Source organism: Macrotis lagotis, chromosome 3 (assembly GCF_037893015.1).
Source record: "Macrotis lagotis isolate mMagLag1 chromosome 3, bilby.v1.9.chrom.fasta, whole genome shotgun sequence".
NCBI classification, from domain to species: domain Eukaryota; kingdom Metazoa; phylum Chordata; class Mammalia; order Peramelemorphia; family Peramelidae; genus Macrotis; species Macrotis lagotis.
In genome coordinates, this window is record NC_133660.1 from 150093035 (window position 1) to 150115156 (window position 22122).

General features: G+C 35.1%; 1 pseudogene; it reads left to right on the forward strand.

The window, feature by feature from the left end:
• The first annotated feature begins 3749 nt into the window (after window positions 1–3749).
• On the forward strand, window positions 3750–4591 carry LOC141516280 (V-type proton ATPase subunit D pseudogene; annotated as a pseudogene).
• The last annotated feature ends 17531 nt before the right edge of the window (window positions 4592–22122 follow it).

A 22122-nucleotide genomic window follows, 5' to 3' on the forward strand; every position in this document is an offset into this window, starting at 1 on the left:
AGTCATTGCTACCTAATATCAGAGATGAAATAGTACCATCCTGTTTGTGCTTTTAAAAGCACAAGACATGACATCAGAGTCTGAGTTCAAATAGCTGCTATCATTTGCTTTGTGACTTTGAAAAATTAATAATTTCTTAGAGCCTCAGTTACCTTCATTTCAATATGGGTTCAATAGAACCTGTTCTTTTCACAGAGGTATTGTGAACTTCAAAAGCAAATATTTAAGTATATCCATGGGAGTATCAAGGGAGGGAATTGGTAGTTTTAACTAATTTGTTGTTCCTTTTAGTCAAGAACCTAAAGGCAAGTTTTGCTCATACATTGACTTTACCTCTTATAGCAAATTAGCCATGGCTCAGATCATTTTTTTTTCTGTACAACAATCTTATATCACCTGACTTGGAACCTACCCACAGACTATTCTATTTCTTCTTCTCAGTCATCAGTTAATACACTCTTCAAAGGACCATTGCTTTAGTATTCAACTTAAGGGTTTTAGATAATAAGACTGTCAAATATAAGCAGAAATACATACATGTATATGTGCACATGTAAATCTATCTATCTATCTATCTATATGCATATACACAGTCTTCATGGGAGAGGAGACTCAATCTCTTAATTCTTATGTCTTTAAACAAATGGAAAGTTCAGGCTCTGAAGCACTAAGAAAAAATTCATAAATTTGTCATTTTCATAGTATCGAAAGGCCACTGGAATTCTTGAAGAGACCATGGATTGATCATTCATCTCTAAACCCAGAAAAAGTCTGAATCCTAGTTCTTCTCTGAATCCTCTTTGAATTGCTTTTCATGGGATTAGTTAAATAATTTGTTTCTTTTCTTGATATTCAAGTCTTTTCTACCCTATTAGGGGAAAAATGCCTTTTTGGAGCTCAGATTCATGTCATGGTATACAGTAAAACCTTTTTAGGGGCTGCCATTTTTCTTTTTCTACCTCTACCATTACCTCAAAAGTCCTCAGTTCAGAGATCACTAACATACCACATGGAGTCCTGGAAAAACCTTAAAGACTCACATACAATCCTCTACTAAAGTTATTTAGAGTTTATCTTCCACAGGGGAAAAATCAAGAACACCTGCAATGATAGTTCTATTATTTTGCACTGCTCTGTAACTGAATTACCTTAGTTTACCTACACTGGGAATACCATAACCACTCAGTTGTCCAATACCACTTCTGAACAACCTAGAACTTAGATCTACTCCATCAATGAAATGAGCCTCATTCAATTGTCCTTAAGCAAACTGATGGACCTTATATATACTTGATTCAAACTCAGTGAGGACATTTGATCAACTTCATCCCTAGCATAGAAAGTTTGCTAGAGGTCTCCTAAACTCAAATCATCCATCAGCCTCAATCTTATAGGCATGAAACATCATCTACAGTTAATTTATGTTAAATCAATAAAACATTATAACTATAATGTAATAAATAAATATGAAATTATCTTGATTTTAAATCTGCTAGGCTTTAGTGAACAGGTTCATTTTCTTCAGAAAGTTAAGTCATAAATGAATCATATGATAATACAAGTGTTGGAGAAAAGAACTCTCTGTGTCTGCAATGACCTCATTTGGTGATTATTGGGACTGAAGAGACTTAGAGTTAATTACAAATCCAAAGTCTAATCAATTGAAAGCTAAGACCAAGCTTAAAAAATGTGATTATCATCACTACCCTTTTGATGGCAGGACTGTGATATCTAATAGGAGGCAGAAGGACCCTAGACCTTTAATAAGTAGGCTTAAATGTGTAAGCCAGAATGAAAAGAAATAAATCACAGTCTACTATATATGCTTTCCGTTTGCTTAGTGTACCATGTCTAGTAAAATAAACAATCTGTATAGGCACCTAATTCCATGAAAACCTGGGGGCAAAAGTGTTTATTTTCAAATACAGGCATATGATGAATCAAACCCAGCAGATTCATATTCAAAAACACAATATAGTAACTACACTATATGGAAACATTTTTATAGGCTTAATTTGCTGACCTTCACATAAAAAGAGAACATTTAATATATAATGCTAAAATTTCTTCATTATATTGGGAATGGTGAATATGAGGGAATAATTGCCTGTAGGAAGGAAGGCTATAAAAGTTAGTGGTAGGAGTAGGATTCTTTTTCCATTAGATTTTTATTCCAAAGGGTGACATTTTTCTTCAAGGAATCATCAGATATAATCTTATACCTGGCACTGATGGTTTTTCCTTCCCCTGCCCTCTTCTCTCCAACAGATTTTTTTTGCACAAAAGGGATATCTTTACTGCCACACAAAGTGTCACCTCAAAATTTGTGTGTTCTTATACAGTTATTCCAGTACACTTATTAAACTGAAACCACTATTCTAACAGTCACCTTTTGAGAAATATATCACAATGGCTCCTTTACTTTCCAAATCTATTGCTCTCCCTCATCAACAGCTTGACGTTGTTCCAATGATGTATTTGTCTAATACATTATGAGCATAGAGTTATTCTGTTTTACTCCAAGGGTAGTACTCTTTATAAAGAAGAATGGGGGCAGCTTGATGGCACAGTGGATAGAGCACTGGTCCTGGAGTCAGGAGTACCTGAGTTCAAATGTAGTCTCAGACACTTAATAATTACCTAGCTGTGTGGCCTTGGGCAAGCCACTTAACCCCATTTGCCTTGCTAAACCTAAAAAAAAAAAGAATGGGTTTTAGGCAACCAAGTGGACTAAGCTTCTTAACACATGCTTGTAAGTCTTTAGAAAGGAGCTGCTTTGTCTTTTGGTCTGATTTTTTTTCCCCCTGGCAAGGATGGTTAGTGCAAGGAATCTGAAAACTCTGCTATGGGAAGCAAATGAAGCAGTACCACATTTCTCATCAGACTGCAAACACCAGTGAGGAGTAGGAATACTTTCAGTTTAATATGGAAACTTTGAGCCAGGTCATAATATTTTTACTATCTATATCATATATAAATTTAAACTGAATGCTTTGGGGATCATAAAGTTATTGAGGTTATTTCAGACACAAAGAGTTCTTTTCTCCAGCACTTGTATCATAATATGATTCATTTATGACTTAACTTTCTGAAGAAAGCTCTAGCCAGTAGAGCTTATATGTAGTATTAAAGACACTCATGTTTTATGGGGAGGCTAGGTGGTGCAGTGTATAGAGCACCAGCCCTGGATTCAGGAGTACCTGGGTTCAAATCCGGTCTCAGACACTTAATAATTACCTAGCTGTGTGGCCTTGGGCAAGCCACTTAACCCCATTGCCTTGCAAAAATAAAAACAACTAAAAAAAATACTCACATTTTAATGTACAGTTGGATAAAAAAAAACAGTATTTTCCCTTCCTGGTTGAAAATTTTATCAATGTGAAGCGTTCATTGCATAGAAGCTCCCTGCATCAAGAGGGATCAGCAACGTGGTCATATATTATTTTGAAATTGCCTGGGAGAGATTTAATCTGCAGTATCAAAGGTAAGATATGAACTGAAGTCTTTTGGATTCCAAACCTAGCTATTCATTGTGTGGTGCTGCCTTCCTGCAATGTTGCAATCACTAAATGGTTGCAAATCCCACTGGGGAAAACTCTATAGGAAATTTTCTTTCTTTCATTTCAAAGGCAGAATTACTCCATATGAAAGTAAACAAGAGATGAAGAGGCGGCGGTGGAGGCTGGCGGCAGTGACCGAGGGCTTGGGAGCCAAAAGCGATAGACCCGGGGATCGGCCGGACGACCACCAGGATGTCTGGCAAAGACCGCATCGACATCTTCCCCTCGCGAATGGCCCAGACTATTATGAAGGCTCGATTAAAAGGAGCACAGACAGGCGGAAACCTCCTCAAGAAAAAATCTGATTCCTTGACTCTTCGATTTCGGCAGATCCTAAAGAAGATCATTGAGACCAAAACGCTAATGGGTGAAGTGGTGCGAGAAGCTGCTTTCTCACTTGCTGAGGCCAAATTCACAGCTGGAGACTTTAGTACCACTGTTATTCAGAACGTGAACAAAGCCCAAGTAAAGATCAGAGCAAAGAAAGATAATGTAGCAGGTGTCACCTTGCCAGTGTTTGAACATTATCAAGAAGGAACTGACACTTATGAATTGACTGGTTTGGCCAGAGGTGGGGAACAATTGGCCAAACTGAAGAGGAACTATGCCAAAGCAGTGGAACTGCTGGTGGAACTAGCATCACTGCAGACTTCTTTTGTTACACTGAATGAGGCCATTAAAATAACAAACAGACGAGTGAATGCCATTGAGCATGTGATCATTCTCCAGATTGAAGGTACACTTACTTACATCATCACGGAACTGGATGAACGAGAACGTGAAGAATTTTGTAGGTTAAAGAAAATACAGGAGAAGAAGAAAATTCTTAAAGAGAAAACAGAGAAAGAATTGGAGTTTCGAAAAGCAGCTGGAGAACTGTTGGAGCTTGCTAATCTATTGGCTGAGGAGAGACATGAAGATCTTCTCTTTGAATAGCCCTTCCTATTCTATAGTCTTCTTTGAGACCTTGGTCTTATGGTTTCTTATAATACATGGTATCCAGGTTCTACATGTAATGGGTTATTTGTTATAGCCCAAGAATTCCATTAGTTGATAATAAGTTATTGGGATTATCTGGAGAGATCATGATTATATCAGTAGGACGACCACACTTAATTGTAATTGACCAGCCCAGGAACCTGTACAAGTATGACCTATTGTTATTCCTCCCCTTGTTGGTCTATGTATGTAAGCAGAGTTGTGATGTTTGATGCTTTCGGTGTATTTGGAAAGCATCCTTTTGAAAATAATAATGATTCATGCTGACTCCTACATACACAACCCTGGGTTTTGATCTACTTTCAACCTCTGCTTTTAGTGGTGCTTCAATCTAGTATTGTGAATAGCATCACATCTTTTTTTCTTGCATGGCTTGGTCTCAATTCTATGGAAGACAACTTTCCCTCTCCATTATGGAAGAAATTCTGCCAATTCCTGTGTATTACAAGCAGAGTAAAAGAATTTAAAAATGAAAAAAAGAAAGTAAGCAAGAAAGGTGATTTCATAAATTCTGCCTAATTAAAAAATCCTACATAAATATATAAATATATATATAATTAACCCTTAGAACAATCAGTTTAGAATCTAAACCTGGAAGGGAATTTGTGAGTCTTAAGCTCAGAACACTTTATTATTACATCTGAGGAAAATGAGGTACAGAAAAGTTAATCAGCTTTCCCAAGGTCACATATTTAATAGATACATCAAATACAGTTGGAATCCTTACCCTCCTAGTCTACTGGCTTAATCATTATGACACATTTCCTTTCTATTATTTACAAAATTGTAAAAAAAAGTCTCAAAAATCCTTGGCCGTTGAAAAGTAAGTTGAAAAGTTCTGATGAATAAAATTGAATGCTACACTTCAACTGAATTAAACTCTAGTCAAGCAAAAGCATATTTGGAAAAGAAAAAAAAAACTACAAAACATTATAAAAGAAAGTAAGCATTATGTGACTGTTGATTTTTGTTATCACTAGACTTCAGAAGTACACAACTTCAAAGCTGACATTGCTTTTAGAAATCATAAAACTCACCAAGTATTGTGGTATATGGTACTGTTTCTAGGAAGGTTATGGCTGGTAGATTGCTTAATGTTGAGAATTCTGAGCATTACTAGACTAAAGCCAGATAGTTGTCTTCACTAAATCTGGAACCAATATAGTGAGCTCCTAAGAGTAAAGTATCTTTAGGAAGTCAGACTAATAAGGGGCTAATATACTGGGATTTGAAACTGAAAAGTCAAATCTTTGATCTCAGACATGAATAAGATTAATCCCATAGGTGTCCATTGTACTTACAGTCTGGGCAATTAGGGATACCTGCTCTTAAAAAAAAGATCATCTAGTCTAAGTACATTTTTATTTTACAGAGTGAGAAATTTAGGCACAAAAAATGAATGATTTCCAAAGTCATAAGACTATTAGTTGACAAAAATGGAACTAGAATTCTGATCTTCTGGTTCCCAAAACCAAACCAATAAAATGAAGCAGTAATCAGTCTTTCCATTTATTTATTTATTCTACAAAATTTTGAGGAAGTATCTATACATGCACTTTCTTATCTCTTTCAATGTGTCTAGCACAGTGTCAATAATAACTATACCTCAGGAAGTATATCTTTGATTCCATTTGAATCTCAGAATCTCAGTACTAAAATGACCTCATGAATCATTTAGCCTATTCCATTTGTGACCAAAAATCCCCACCCCACCCAGACAAAACAGTTTTCCCCCCCTAGAAAACTGATAAATATCCAGTGGATTTGTATTTTCATTAGTTTTAATTCATTCTTTCATCATATTTGTCTGGGAATATAGACTTTTAAAATGAGAACAAATAATATTAGTCCCATAATTTTCAAGCTCAAAGGGAAGGTAAAACCAATTACATTGACTCTATCATTTAAAAGATATCAAAGAAGAGAATTTACAAAACTAGAAAATGTTTAGGCGGACTTTTATTTTTCCAAGCTCCCTACTCCATACTGTCTCATTATTTGAGATTTTTTTCAAATTTAAAATTGATAGTAAGTGCTCAAAATATTTCAAAAATAAATTTCTATGTTTTGGTTTCTCTCAAAGTTCAGTTTAAAATGTGCATGTGCAAAAAGTTGATAAACGAGAGAAACTAAAAACGTTGGAAGGACAGTGGAAAGAGATGCACTCTAGTAATGTGCTGTAAAAGGAGATAGCAATTGGATCAATTACTTGGGGAAACTATTGGGAATTTTATGACAAAAAAATTTAACTCTTCATGGTATTTGGTTAAATAATCATGCTATATGAAAACATTAATCATTGAAGTGAAACAAATTGGAAAAGGGAACCATTGCACATTCCAAAATATTCATAGCACCTCTTCTTATGATAGGAAAAAACTCAACAAATAATAAGATATTGTTCCTCATTGTTTAAAAAAATGATTGGATAAATTATAGTATGTTAGTTTAATAGAAAATCACTTTGTTATAACAAATGACATACACATGAATTTAGACAAGCATGAAGTGAGTTCGATGAACCAATTTAGAGAAGTAACCAGAAATAGAACAATCTATAAAGGCATATATATGCTTCAAGTGTGTGAAATGTGTGTAGATGTGTAAACATATATTATATATGTATATGCATATATTATGTATAATAGATCAAATATACACACACATATAAATGTACCTACTGGCTCCTCTTCCTTTACAATCTAGTTATGTTATTTCTGGCATAGTTTCTCCTAACTCAAAACTGTCTTGCATGCCAAAAATACTTTACTTCCTCATTCCCACCTCTTGATATTTTGAACTTCCTTCAAGTTTTAAGTAAAATTTAACTTTCTATATTATACCATTTCTGGTCAATCTTAATATTTTTCCTTTGAAAATAATTATAGTCTACTGTATCCATCATGTATGTTTAATGAGTGTTTAGAGTACTTAAAATGGTAAATACATGAATAGACAAATTGTAAAAGATGAACATGTATTAATATTGCTCATTAGACTACACTATGGCTTTAAGGAACCTTTTTCTCACCCCCCATTAACCACTTAGCGAGAGCTATTAGCATCTTTTCTTTTTATTAAAGATTTTATTTATTTTGAGTTTTACAATTTTTCCTTTAATGTTACTTCTCCCCCCCCCACAGAAAGCAACTTGTCAGTCTTTACATTCTTTCCATGTTGTACATTGTATACAAAATGAGTGTGATGATATCATATCTTTCAGGAAGAAACATAAAGTATAAGAGACAACAAGACCAGACAATAAGATATCAGTTGATTTCTAAATTAAAGGAAATAGTCCTTGGACTTTGTTCAAACTCCACAGTTGTTTCCCTGGATACAGATGGTATTCTTCATTGCAGAGAGCACCAAATTGTCCCTGATTGTTGCACTGATGGAATGAGTAAGTCCATCAAGGTTGATCATCACCCCCATGTTGCTGTTAGAGTGTACAGTGTTTTTCTGGTTCTGCTCTATCTCACTCAACATCAGTTCATGCAAACCCCTCCAGGCTTCCCTGAAATCCCATCCCTCCTGGTTTCTAATAGAACAATAGCTCTCCATGACATGCATATCATTTGCTAAGTCATTCCTCAATTGAAGGACATTTACTTGATTTCCAATTCTTTGCTACCACAAACAGGGCTGCTATGAATATTTTTGTACAAGTGATGTTTTTAAACATCTTCGGGGTATAGACCCAGTAGTGATATTGCTGTGTCAAAGGGTATGCACATTTTTGTTGCCATTTGGGCATGGTTCCAAATTTCTCTCCAGAAAGGTTGGATGAGTTCACAGCTCCACCAACAATGTAATAGTGTCCCTGTTTTCCCACAGTCCTTCCAACAATGATCATTATCCTTTCTGGTCATATTGGCCAGTCTGAGAGGTATGAAGTAGTACCTCAGAGAAGCTTTAATTTGCATTTCTCTAATAAGTAATGATTTAGAGCAATTTTTCATATGACTATGGATTGCTTTGATTTCCTCATCTGTAAATCCTTTGAATATCGCTTGACCATTTGTCAGTTGGGGATTGGCTTCTTTTTAAACATATGACTCAATTCTCTGTATATTTTAGAAATGAGTCCTTTGTCAGAAATATGAGATGTAAATATTTTTTCCCAGTATACTACATTTTTTATCTTGTTTACAGTGGTTTTATCTGTGCAAAAGCTTTTGAATTTAATGTAATTGACATCATCTAGTTTGTTTTTAGTGATGTTCTCCATCTCTTTCTTAGTCATAAACTGCTTCCCCATAGATCTGACAGGTAAACTAGTTCTTGATCTTCTAATTTGCTTATAGTATTGTTTTTTTTTGTCTACATCCTGTATCCATTTGGATATTATCTTGGTATAGTGTGTGAGGTGTTGGTCTAATCTAAGTTTCTTCCATACTAACTTCCAATTTTCCCAGCAGTTTTTATCAAAGAGAGAGTTGTTTATCCTAATAGCTGGACTCTTTGGGTTTATCGAACAGCAGTTTACTATAATCGTTTCCTGCTCTTGCACCTAGTCTATTCCACTGGTCCACCAATCTATTTCTTAGCCAATACCAGACAGTTTTGATGACAGATGCATTAGAATATAATTTTAGATCTGGTAGGGTTAAGCCCCCTTCTTTTGCAGTTTTTTTCATTAAATCCATGGAAATTCTTGACTTTTTATTTGTCCATATGAATTTACTTAACAACTTTTTCTAAATTATTAAAATAATTTTTTTGGAATTTTGATTGGTAGGTCACTTAAATAAGTAGTTTAGTTTTGGTAGTATTGTCATTTTTATTATATTAGCTCTACCTATCCATGAGCTGTTGATAATTGCTCAGTTATTTAAATCTGATTTAATTTTTTGTGAGAAGTGTTTTATAATTGTTTTCAAAAGGTTTCTGAGTCTGCCTTGGCAAATAGACTCCCAGGTACCTTATATTGTCTGAGGTTACTTTTAATGGGATTTCTCTTTCTAGCTCTTCCTGCTGTATCTCACTAGCCATATATAGAAAAGTTGAGGATTTATGAGGGTTTATTTTATATCCTGCAACTTTGCTAGAATTGCTAATTGTTTTCATTAATTTTTTGTATGATTTCTTGGGATTCTTTAGGTATACTATCATGTCATCTGCAAAGTGTGAGAGTCTTGTCTCTTCCTTCCCAGTTCTAATTCCTTCAATTTCTTTTTCCTTCTTTAATTGCTGAAGCTAACATTTCTAATACGATATTGAATAGTAGTGGTGATAATGGGCACCCTTGTTTCACCTCTGATTTTACTGGGAATGCCTCTAGCCTCTCCCCATTGAATATAATGCTTATTGATGGTTTCAGATAGATACTGCTAATTATTCTAAGAAAGAATCCATTTATTCCTTCACTATAGTGTTTTTAGTGGAAATGGATGCTCTATTTTGTCAAAAGCTTTTTCAGCATCTATTGATATGATCATATAATTTCTGATAAGTTTGTTGATATAATTGATTATACTAACAGTTTTCCTAATATTCAAACAACCCTGCATTCCTAGGATGAATCCTACTTGGTCAAAATGCATTATCCCCGTGATAACTTGTAATCATTTTGCTAAAATTTTATTTAAGATTTTTGCAACTATATTCATCATGGAGACAGGTCTATAATTTTCTTTATCTGTTTTAACTCTTCCTGGTTTAGGTTTCACGGAAAGAATTAGGCAGAATTCCATCTTCCCCTATTTTTCCAATGAGTTTATATAGAATTGGAACCAATTGTTCCTTAAATGCTTGGTAGAATTCAATTGTGAATCCAGCAGGCCCTGGAGATTTTTTTCTTATGGAGTTCATTGATGGCTGCTGAATTTATTTTTCTGAGATAGGGTTGTTTAGGTATTTAATCTCCTCTTCATTTAATCTGGGCAATTTACATTTTTGTAAATATTCACCCAAATTTATTGGCATAGAGTTTGGCAAAATAATTTCAAATTATTACTTTAATTTCCTCCTCATTGGTGGTGAGTTCACCTTTTTCATTTATGATACTTGCAATTTGGTTTTCTTCTTTTGTTTAGTTAGTCAAATTGTCCAGAGGTTTATCAATTTTACTGTTTTTTTCATAAAAACAACTTTTGATTTAATTTATTAATACAATGGTTTTTTTGCTTTCAATTTTATTAATTTCTTCTTTAATTTTTAGAATTTCTAATTTGGTATTTAATGGGGATTTTTAATTTGTTCTTTCTTTAATTTTTTAGTTGCATATTATTTCATTGATTTCCTCTTTCTCTAATTTATTCATGTAAGCATTTAAAGATATAATATATCCCCTGACAGCTGCTTTGAGTGAATGCCATGGGTTTTGGCATGTTGTTTCATTATTGTCATTATCTAGGATAAAATGATTAATTCTTTCTATAACTTGTTTTATGATCCACTCATTATTTAAAATGAGGTTATTTGGTTTCCACTTGGTTCTGGGTCTATATCTTCCTGGCTCAGTATTGCATATGACCTTTATTGCCTTGTGATCTGAGAAAGATGTATTTACTATTTCTGCCTTTCTGCAGTTGATCATTAGTTTTTTATGCCCTAGTATATGATCAATATTTGCATAAGTGCCATGTACTGCAGAGAAAAAGGTATATTCCTTTCTATCCCCATTCAGTTTCCTCCATAAGTCTATCGTATCTAGTTTTTCTGACAATCTATTTATCTTTTTAATTTCTTTCTTGTTTATTTTATGATTTGATTTATCTGAATCTGAGAGCAGGAGGCTGTGGTCTCCAATTAGTAGAGATTTTGCTCTCTGTGTCTTCCTCTAGTTCTTTCAGCTTCTCCACTAAGTGTTTGGATGCTATCCCATTGGGTGCATATATATATTCAGTATTGAAATCACTTTATTGTCTATGGTACCTTTTAGGAGGATATCGTTTCCTTCCTTATCTCTTTTAGTGCTATCAATTTTTGCAGCTGCTTTGTCTGAGATAAAGATTGCTACCCCTGATTTTTTCACTTCAGCTGAAGCAAAATATATTTTGCTCCAACCTTATCTCCCAGCTTCAAATGAGTTTCTTGTAAGCAGCAGATTGTAGAATTCTGTTTTTTAATCTACTCTGCTGTTTCCTTAGCTTTTAAGGGAGAGTTCATCCCATTGACATTCAAAGTTATAATTACTAGTACTTTATTGTCCTTCATGCTATCTTCCCTCTGTTTGTATTTTTCCCCTTTCACCCCCCCTTATCCGTATTTACCAGTATCTTGTTTCTGAATACCACCCCCTTCAGTTTGGGTGCCCTCCTATATTGACCCCCTCCCCTTTCTTTCCCCTTTCCATTTTTTGCTTTTCCCTTCCCTTCCTTTTGTTAATTCCCTTTTTTCTCCCCCCCTTTCTCCATCCCCCCTCTCCTTTCCCCCTTTTAATACTTGAGAGGGTAGAAATTTTTTTAAGTTAACTGAGTATGTGTAAGTTGACTTTAAGCCAAGTCTGATGAGAAGAAGATTCAGGTGTTTCCCATCTTCCCTTCTTTCCCTCTATTACCATAGGGTTTGCACTTCTTAATCTAATGAGATTTACCCCATTCAATCCCCTCCCTCCTCCAGTCTCCTTCCTGTCCCTCTTTTTAAGGAGAAGGTGTTTTTAAATCATTCTATCTAAGTCATAGAAAATTATGAGTATCCATCACTTCTAGCTAAGTACATTCTATCTAGTAGAGTTACAATTCTTGAGATTTATTAGAGTCTTTCTCCCAAGTAGGGTTATAGCCAGTTTCCTCCCATTGGATGGCAGTCTCATAGATAAGTCATGAGTGTCCATCACTTCTAGCTAGGTATATTCTCTCTGTTAGAGTTACAGTTCTCAAGAGTTATAATAATCTTTTCCCATGCTGGTATATAGCCAGTTTCAACATATTGGATAGCAGTTGTTTTTTTTCTTTACCCCCCCCCCTTTTATTTTTACCTTTTCATGCGTATCTTGAACCTCCTGTTTGATGTCCAAATTTTCTATTTAGCTCTGATCTTTTCATCAGGAATTTTTGGAATTCATCCATTTCATTAAATGCCCATCTTTTCCCCTGAAAAAGAAGGCTCAGCTTTGTGGGATAGTGTATTGTTGGCTGCATTCCAAGCTCCCTTGCTCTTTGGAATATCTTGTTCCATGACCTTCGATCTTTTAATGTTGATGCACCCAGTCCTGTGTGATCCTTACTGTGGCTCCTTGGTATTTAAATTGTTTCTTTCTAGCTGATTGCAGGATTTTCTCTTTTATCTGATAGATCTGGAATGTGGCCACAACAGTCCTTGGTGTTTTCATTTTAGGATCTCTTTCTGGAGGGGATCAATATATTCTTTCAGTAACTACTTCACCCTCTGATTTCATGATTTCAAGGCAATTTTCCACCACCAGATCCTGTAATATTAAGTCCAAGCTTTTTTTTTTCTTTTCAATGTTTTCAGGAAGTCTGGTAATTCTCAGGTTGCCCCTCCTCAATCTATTCTTGAGGTCAGTGGTTTTGCTGATGAGATATTTTACATTTTCTTCTATTTTTTTCTGTCTTTTGATTTTGTTTAACATGCTTTTGCTGTGTCATGAAGTCCTTAGTTTCTGCAGACTCCATTCTTTTTTTTTAGAGAGTAGTTTTTTTTTTCATTTACCTTTTTGCAATTCCTTTTCCATTTGGTCAATTCTACTTTTGAAAGAGCTTTCCATTTGACCAGTGGTTTTGAGAGAATTATTTTCTTTTTGCATTTGACCAATTGAGGATCTGAGAGAATTATTCTTTTTTTGTATTTGTCCAACTGAGGATCTCAGAGAATTATTCTCATATTATATTTGTCCAATTGTATTTTCCAGTGATTTCCTTTCTTGTTTCAAGATGTTAATTGACTCTCCCAAATTTTCCAGTTGATTTTTAAACTCCTTCCATATTTCTTCAAGGAAGTCTTTCTGTGCTGGAGACCAGATCATATTCTCCTCAGAAGTTCTAGGTCTCTCTGAGTTAGGGTATTTTCCTTCCAAGAATTTTTCTATGGATTTACCTTCCTGCTAAGACCTTCCTGCTAAGACATTTTGCTAAGACCTTGAGTTGGGGAGGTGCTGGTTCACAGAGGTTTGGTGTTGGGATCCCTAGAGGCTTTACTCACTGAGTGCAGTATCTCCAGCTGGCCAGTATGGGGTGCTAGAGGATTTTCTCACTGAGTGTAATTTTCCCACTGGCCTGTAGGAGGTGCTGGTTGCTTTCTCTAGAGTGTCTTTGACCTTGATTGAGGTCTTCTTCCTTACCCTGGAGGGAGTGATTGAAACTGTTAAATACTTTTGTCTTCAATTAATGGTGGGCTTTACCCTGGGGTGAGGTCATCCCTCTCCCTATTGTCAGCTGAGTTGGCTCTTCTGCTCACACACCTGTACCTGGGGCAGAAGTAGTCTGTAATTGTGTTTGTTCTAGAAAGAGGCCTCAGCTGAATTGGAGGCATGTTCTCCAAGTTCCTGAGACTAGAGGAGCCCAGGGATGGTGTCCACAGCTCTCCTGCACCAGAACTCTCCCCCATCTCCCAGCCCTTCCAACAAGCTCCAGAGGGTCAGTACCAACACCAATGTCTCTGCTCCCTAGCTGACCCAAGTCCCATGGTCAACCAGGCTCTATCCCCACTGACCAAGTAGGTCTAGTTCTTGGGCATCTTAAGGAATTTTTGGGTTAATCATATATGAGTGAATGAATGAGGTGACTCCTTCACTTATAGTTTTTAGTGAGAGAGCCATCCTGCAAGGAAAAAGACTATAGATTCTTTTTTCCCTCTGAGTTCATATGGCCTGTAAATACATGTATTTGTCCTTCTCCATTCTGGGTATAAGGAGTCATGGAGATTCAAAATTGTAGTAATCCATACCAAGTGGTCAGATGATATAGGCAGTAAAGCCATTATGAACTTGAATAGACCAGTATTATATAGGAACTGAGCTAATCCCTATTCCATATATCTAATAGGGATTAATATTAGATAATTTAAAAAAAATCACATCCTGGGGAAATGACTACACAATTGTTTTTGCTATTTCTTTGAAATAAATATTACTTTTTAAAATTTATTAGTTGCCAAGTATTTTAATTGGATTGGGATGGTTACCACTGGACCTTTAAAATGGAAGAATATAGCTTGTGGAGGCTCAAGCAAATAGATGAGTCAAAGAGATATTGAAATCCACCTAGGATATTTGAGAAAACACTGGGAAGGAAATGTAGTAGACATGAAGGAGGCATGTCAGAGCTAACTGTGCCAGAAATGTAAATAGGAATAGCTCTACTTCAAGGTAATATTGCTAATAGATTGTTGGTGGAAACTTCCTACAAAACCACTGATTCCTTCTCAGGGTCTTGATTCTGCCTTCACTACTGAACTTTGGAACTCTACTAAAGTCTCTAAGTTTTAGAGATAGGTTCAAAGGAGTCAGTTGAAGTTAGCTCAAACAAGCTCTTGAGAGCTACTTATTAAATATTCAGCATAAAATCAACAAATTATGTAAATAGAGACTTGATTTACTAATTGATTGCGTGGATTTTAAAAATTGACAGAGGAAAATGTAAATAATATAGATTAAACTTTAAAGTATGCCATACATTACCAGCAAAATACTTGTCATGATTCATGTGTTTTCTCATCATTCTCATCTTTTCTCACATTTTCATTGAGGTTGCTACATTTAATTCCATCAGAGATAGATATATCTTCATGCAGTCAAAATTTTAAAATTAGTTCATACTGTTTTTCTCATTCAGTATTGAATCAACTTAAGGATAAGGTGAAACTTCTTATATTAGAAAGGGAAGATGGTAAAGCACAGGAGAGCAACTAGCTGAACTCTCCTACTATTACTCTCTACACAACTTCAAAATGATTCCTCAAATTCAAATTCAGATCACAAAAGTCAACCAAAGTTGGAAGGAAATTATTTTTGCAACTTGAAGAAAGAGTCCTTTTTAAGTAAAGATCAAAGTATAGATCAGGAAAGCAATGCCCATACCTCATCTCAGAACATATTATCTTATAAGTAGTAAAAATTTTCAGACCTCTAGAGTTAGCTCTGAAAGCAACATTAAAAAAAGCTTGATGCTTGGAGTATGACTTTCCATCCCAAGGTGAGCAGAGCCCACATTTAACATAAAGCTCAAATTGAAGAGATAGGCAAGGAAAATTAATAACAACAAAAACAAACTTGACCATAAAAAACTGTTAGAGGCAGAGAAGATCAAGACATGAACTTAGAAGAAGATAATAATCCAGAAACAACTAAAAGTTCAATTAAAATTGTTTCTTTTAGTCTCAAAGAAAAATGTGAATTGAGCCTAAATTCAGCTGAACTTTCCTGAACAGAAAAAAGATAAGAATGGAAAAGTAAAAAAAAAATAGTAAAGGAAAGGTAAGTGATGGAATAAAATTTTTGAAAAGAAGAACAAAAATAATAAAAAGATAATAATTTCAAAGACATGATTGATCTAATGGTAAATGAGGACTCTCCTTGGGGGAGAGTCAAGATGGAGGAAAAGGGCAGTGACTTCTTTGAGATCTCCCACATCTTTGAATAATACTATAAATTCCTGGAGCAACAGAACTTATGAAAGGATGGGGTGAAATAATTTCTAGCCAAACACAACTAGGAAGGTTGACAGGAGAGGTCTATTGTACCTAGGTAAGGGTGAAGAACAGTTCAGAACAGAGCTTATCAGTGCAAAGGAGACCCCGGCAAACCATTAACAGGCCTTGCATATCCCTTAATCAACAGTGGCTGCTTCCAGAGTTCTCATCCCACTGATAAGGGGCTGAGATGATAGGGAACTGAGCAAATGATCAGAAGGACGAGACAAATGTCTTTTTGTTGACACTGGTAGCAACATTTCATTACTTTGTTCATACTCAGATCCAAGTCCCAGTACTGGGTTTCAGTCTCAGGGTGAGGAGAACCACTAATACGCAAGTGTTTTCAGCCACAGCAGAGCTGGCACCCTCATCAGAGTTTCAAGACAGAAGAGAGTGCTTGTGGTCATTCACAGGCCAGAACACAGACCAGGAGAGAGTAACACACCTCTCCATAGTTCATATCACCTTGGAAGAACTAAAAACTTATAGGTACATAGAAGTATCTTTAAAAACAACTGTTCAAAATCCATGAAGCTAGGGAAAGCATTTTTCTCCTGGATGTAGAGTCTTAAATAAAGAGCTAAAAGTCACAAAAATAGACTGGAAAAAATGAACAAACTACTGAAAAAATTCTGACCAAAGAAAGTTACTATGGTAACTGGGGAAGAACAAAACAAACACTCAGAAAAAGACAACAAAGTCAAAGCTCCAACATCCAAAGGCTCCAAGAAAAATATAAATTGGTCATAGAAAAGCCCTCCCCCCATTTTGAAAACCAAGTATGAAAGACCAAAGAAAAATTGGAAAGAAAATGAGAGTGATACTTTGAGAGAGATAATTTTGAAGCAAGAAGTAACAGCTTAGTAAATCAGATTTAACTGTGAATGGCTGTAGTTAGTAGTGATAATTGTGAATGTAGTATATAGAATGATCAAACCCATAAAATAGAAATAGAGAGTACAGTGGATTAGAAACCAGAAGCCAACAACATGTTACATACAAGAGATACAATTGAAACAGAGAAACATACAGATTAAATATAATGGACTGGAGCAGAATCTATTATACCTCAGAATGAAGTATAAAGAGGCAGGGAAAAAAATCATGAGATCTCAGAAAAAGTCAAAAATAGACCAAATTAAAATAGACAATAAGTAAAACCGAATTTTCCTACAAAAGTACCATATAGAATGAGGTATTAACAAAATATCTTATAGTAAGTTACTCAAATAATGGCCTCTTTCTCAAATATATTAAGGAACTAAGTCAAAATTATAAAAATAAGAACTAAACCTCAATTCACAAATGGTCAAATGGGCAGGTTTCACATGAAGAAATCAAAGTTATCTATTGTCACATGAAAAATGTTCGAAATCACTATTAATTAGAGAATGTCTGTGTAAAACAACTTTGAGTGACCACCTCACATCTATCAGGAATTATTCTGATGAGGGGATGAGGAAAAGTAGTTACATCAGTGAACTGTTGGTGCAGTAGTGAACTGGTCCAAACATTCTAGAGAACAATATAGAAATATGTCCCTAAAACTAAAAATAATGTGCAAACCTTTTGATTCAGGAGTACCACTACTAAGTCTATAACCCCAAGAGAAATCAAAGGACATCAAAAGTACTTATTTGTACAAGAATATTTATAACAGCTTTTTGTAGTGGTAAAGAACTGTAAATTCAGGAGATGCTCACCATTTGGGGAATAGCTGAAGAAATTGTGACACATGAATATCATGGAGTATTTTGTGTTACAAAAAATAACAAAGGAGTTAATTTCAGGGAAAAAATCGAAAAACAAATGAAAGGGGAAATAAAACAGGGCAAGACTTATATGAACTGATGCAAATTGAAGTGAGAAGAACGAGGAGATCATTGTCCACAAAACAGCAATGTTGTAATGATAATCAACAATGAAAGACTTGGCTACTCTGATCATTACAATAATTCAAAACAATTTCAAATTACTCATGAAGAAAAAAATGCTATCAACCTCCAGAATGAGATCTAAATAACTCTAAATGTGAAGCAGAAGTATAAATTTCTTGCTTTTTTACATCATATTTAACATGAAAAGAAGTTTCATATGATTTCATATGATTTATATATATATTATATATATATATATTTTATATAAATTTGAAGCATTTTATTTTATTGACTAAACTTTGGATAATGAAGGCAATAATATTTCATGGGGAGTTGACCTGACTCAACAGTCAAAAAATGATATACAGTTCTGGTGATTGAATTTCACTTCTGTTTTTTTTTTCTTTTTAAGGAACAAGGTGCTGTCTCTTAATTTTGTGGAAAATAAAAACAGAAATGGAGATCCCAGATTCCAGAAAAGTACTGTAAGATATATCATTTTTCCTCAAACGAGATACATATGTCTCTACGAGACTTTTTCTTTCCCTTCCTCACTGTGACCCTTTCTACCCACTGGATCCCATATCTAAGTCTATAGGAGTATACTTAGTATACACTTTTCTTTCCTCATAATCCAAAAGAATGGTCTAACAATATTCCTTAGCAATGTCTAATCCCTTTTTATTCTTAGAGGAAGACCTGAAAAGAAACTTCTCTTTTTCTTTGTAATACCTTTGTTTTAATCCTAGGATGAACGTGAATTTTCTTTTTTTATTTTCATTTCAGTAGTGGTTTCTTAATTGATATTTCATTTTTCCAAATACATGTTATGAAAATGTTTCAACATTCATCATTTTTTTTTATACTTTTGGGTTTTTTGCAATGCAAATGGGGTTAAGTGGCTTGCGCAAGGCCACATAGCTAGGAAATTATTAAGTGTCTGAAGCCAGATTTGAACTTAGGTACTCCTGACTTCAGGGCTGGTGCTTTATCCACTGCACCACCTAGCTGCTCCTACATTCATCATTTTTAAGTTACAAAATTTCCTGCCAACCTCCCTCCCCTCAGCGGTGAACAGTCAGTTTAATTTTGTATATACACATTTGTGTTAAACTTGTTTACAGATTACTCATTATTAGTATGAGGAACTAGGATTAAAGGAAAGAAGAACATAAGAGAATTTTTTTTAAAGTGAATGCAGTGTTCATCAGATTCTGAAGGGTTGTTTTGTTTTTATTTGTTTTTTTTCCCCTCTGGATGGGGGTTAACTTTCCTAAGAAACAGGAAAAAAGATCTTTCACCTTCTTAAACTTTCTTCCTTTTGGGAAAGAAGGTCCTCTGCCATCCCCTTGTATTACCAATCTCACTTCACTACATACATCTTCCCCAGATTTCCATCCCTCTCACTCACCTATAAGAGGAAAACATTGAACTCTGGCACATTCGGCATCTAGGACATTTTTCTCTTTCATCTTGCCTCATAGAGATGAGTGGTTTAAAGGCAAAGTTCGTACCATCAAAAGAACTATGGTAAGACTGGGTCTTCAAGTGTATATTGAAATGGTTATATAAGATAGACTTCTGCAAGAAGCAATTGTCACAATAGAACAAATATGTGATGACACCTTAGTATTTATATGATACTAAGATTTTTGCCATAATTGAAATGTTTTCTATGTCAAGGCAACATAGGATAAAATGTTTGGCCCTCTTGTAGAAGCTAAACTTTTCTAAACCCTGAAATAGTTCTAGGTCATTATACTGGATATTCTTCAACAAATTTCCCACTGGGGAATGCTCTGGTATAGATATTCTGATGTCTGCCTAAATTCCTTAAAACTGTTCTGTCCTATGACAGAGGTGTTGCCGATAGAGCTTCTTCTCCCAGCCTGAGTGATGACTCTAGGCAATAGCAACAGACTGTGGTTTCCTATAGACTGTTCCCTTCACTACTCCCTGGAGTGCTGTGCTTTCATCAGAAGTCACTGATAATTTCTCTGACCTATTGTTGAGGACTCCACTATCTTCCTATGTGGAAGACTCCTTTTAAGGATCTGCCTTTCCCCCAGGTCAAGAAAGAGTCTTTCTAAAGCTCCCCACTGAATGTCTTCTGGGTTAATGTTTCTGTGTTAACTCCAATGGAATTGCATTCTACCTTAATAATTTAGATATATAACATACTTTTTATCATTCTCTTTTTCCTCTTCTACCTTTGTCTCAAGAGCTTCTCCTGGGGAATTCTAATTTTGTTGGTTGGGAAAGAAGAGGTGGAAGAGGTGGTCATTAGGTTTGGGGATTGACTTTGGAATCTGAGAAGCGGAAAGAGAGATTTGCTAAATCTGAGAGCAGTCAATTTAATCCCTCCACTTTTGAGCTTAATTAAACTTCTCAGAATATTCGCATTTCTCTACTACTTGTCCCATTTGAAGGTAGGTGGCAGAAATCTTGTAGTTGACAATATTGTCCAGAGAAAATCCCAGAATCCTAATATAGCAGAGGAGGAAAAGATCAGTCAAATTACTGTCAATGTGCTTCAATTAAGGAATTTCTGGTTTTTATTTTCCACAAAATTAAAAGACTGTACCTTATTCCTTAATTGAAGTGAGATTGAAGAAAAACTTATCATAAAGAAATGGGGACAGCAAGATTATGCTCTGACCTAGGAACTTGAAGCTATCAGCTATAATGGCAACATCACAAAAGTGCTCCTCTATCCTGAACTGGTTCATGTTTGATCTCCTATCTTAGGATCTTGAATCTCCATATATTTGTCACAAGTTGATTATGGTTATGGTTGGGCAGGGTGAGTTCTGTTTATTGTAGTTTTTTCCTTAACCTATCTATTTGTATTTTAAAAGTCAGTTACAGGAAACTGAGATCTAAATACTCTAATCTGCTCTGAAAGAAATTGGTTAAAGTTAGAAAAATAGAACAAATTATATTTGAATTCAGTTGATTTAAGACAAATGCTATGCTGGGTGCTGGGAATATAAATACCAAAGCAAGAGAGTTCCTAGTTTGACATATTTCATTCCAACTGTCTTAGTTTTCTTTATAAAAATCACTCTAATTGTGAGGATGATTAAGCAAGTATAAGTAAAAATATGAGGAAAATCACACCTCTCAGATTGGCCAATATGAATAGAAATGTTGGAGGGGATATGGGAAAATTGGGACACTACTGAATTGCTAGTGGAGTTTTGAACTGATCCAACCCTTCTGGAGAGCAACTGGAGAGAATTATATCCAAAGAGTAATAAAAATGTGCATACTATTTGATCCAGCAAAACCAGTACTGTGTCTGTATCCTGAAGAGATCATGAAAAATGATCAAAATCTCGCATGTAGAAAAATATTCAAACCAGCTCTTTTTGTAGTGGCAAAGAATTGGAAATTGAGGGGAGGTCCATCAACTGGGGATTGACTGAATGAATTGTTGTGTGTGTGTGTGTGTGTGTGTGTGTGTGTGTGTGTGTGTAAGAGAGAGAGAGAGAGAGAGAGAGAGAGAGAGAGAGAGAGAGAGAGAGAGAGAGAGAGAGAGAGAGATTTCGGAAAAACCTGGAAAGACTTGCTAAATTGATGCTAAGTGAAATGAACAAAACCTGTTGTATATTAACAGCAACACAATAACAGCAACTTACGGTGATGATCAACCATGAGAGAATTGTTCATTTCAGCAGTACAATAATCAAAAGAAATTTTAAAAGACTTGTGATGGAAAAATGCCATCCAAATCCAGAGAAGAACTGTGGAGTTTAAATATAGATCAAAACTTATTATCTTCAATTTTTAAAAGTTGTCTTATGTATTGTCTTTTCTTCGCTTCAATGTTTTCTTCCATTTGGATCAGATACTTCTATCACAACATGATCAGTATGGATCTATGTTTAGCATGATTATAAATGTAGAATCTATATTAGGTTCCTTTCTGTCTGGGGGAGGAGGAGAGGGAAGAAGAGAGGGAGATAAATGTAAAATTCAAAACCTTGCAAAACTGATTGGTAAAAATTACTGTTGCAAGTAGTTGGAACAACAAATAAAATAAAATACTTAAAAACACAAGGAAAAATCTTTAGGTGAGCTTTTGG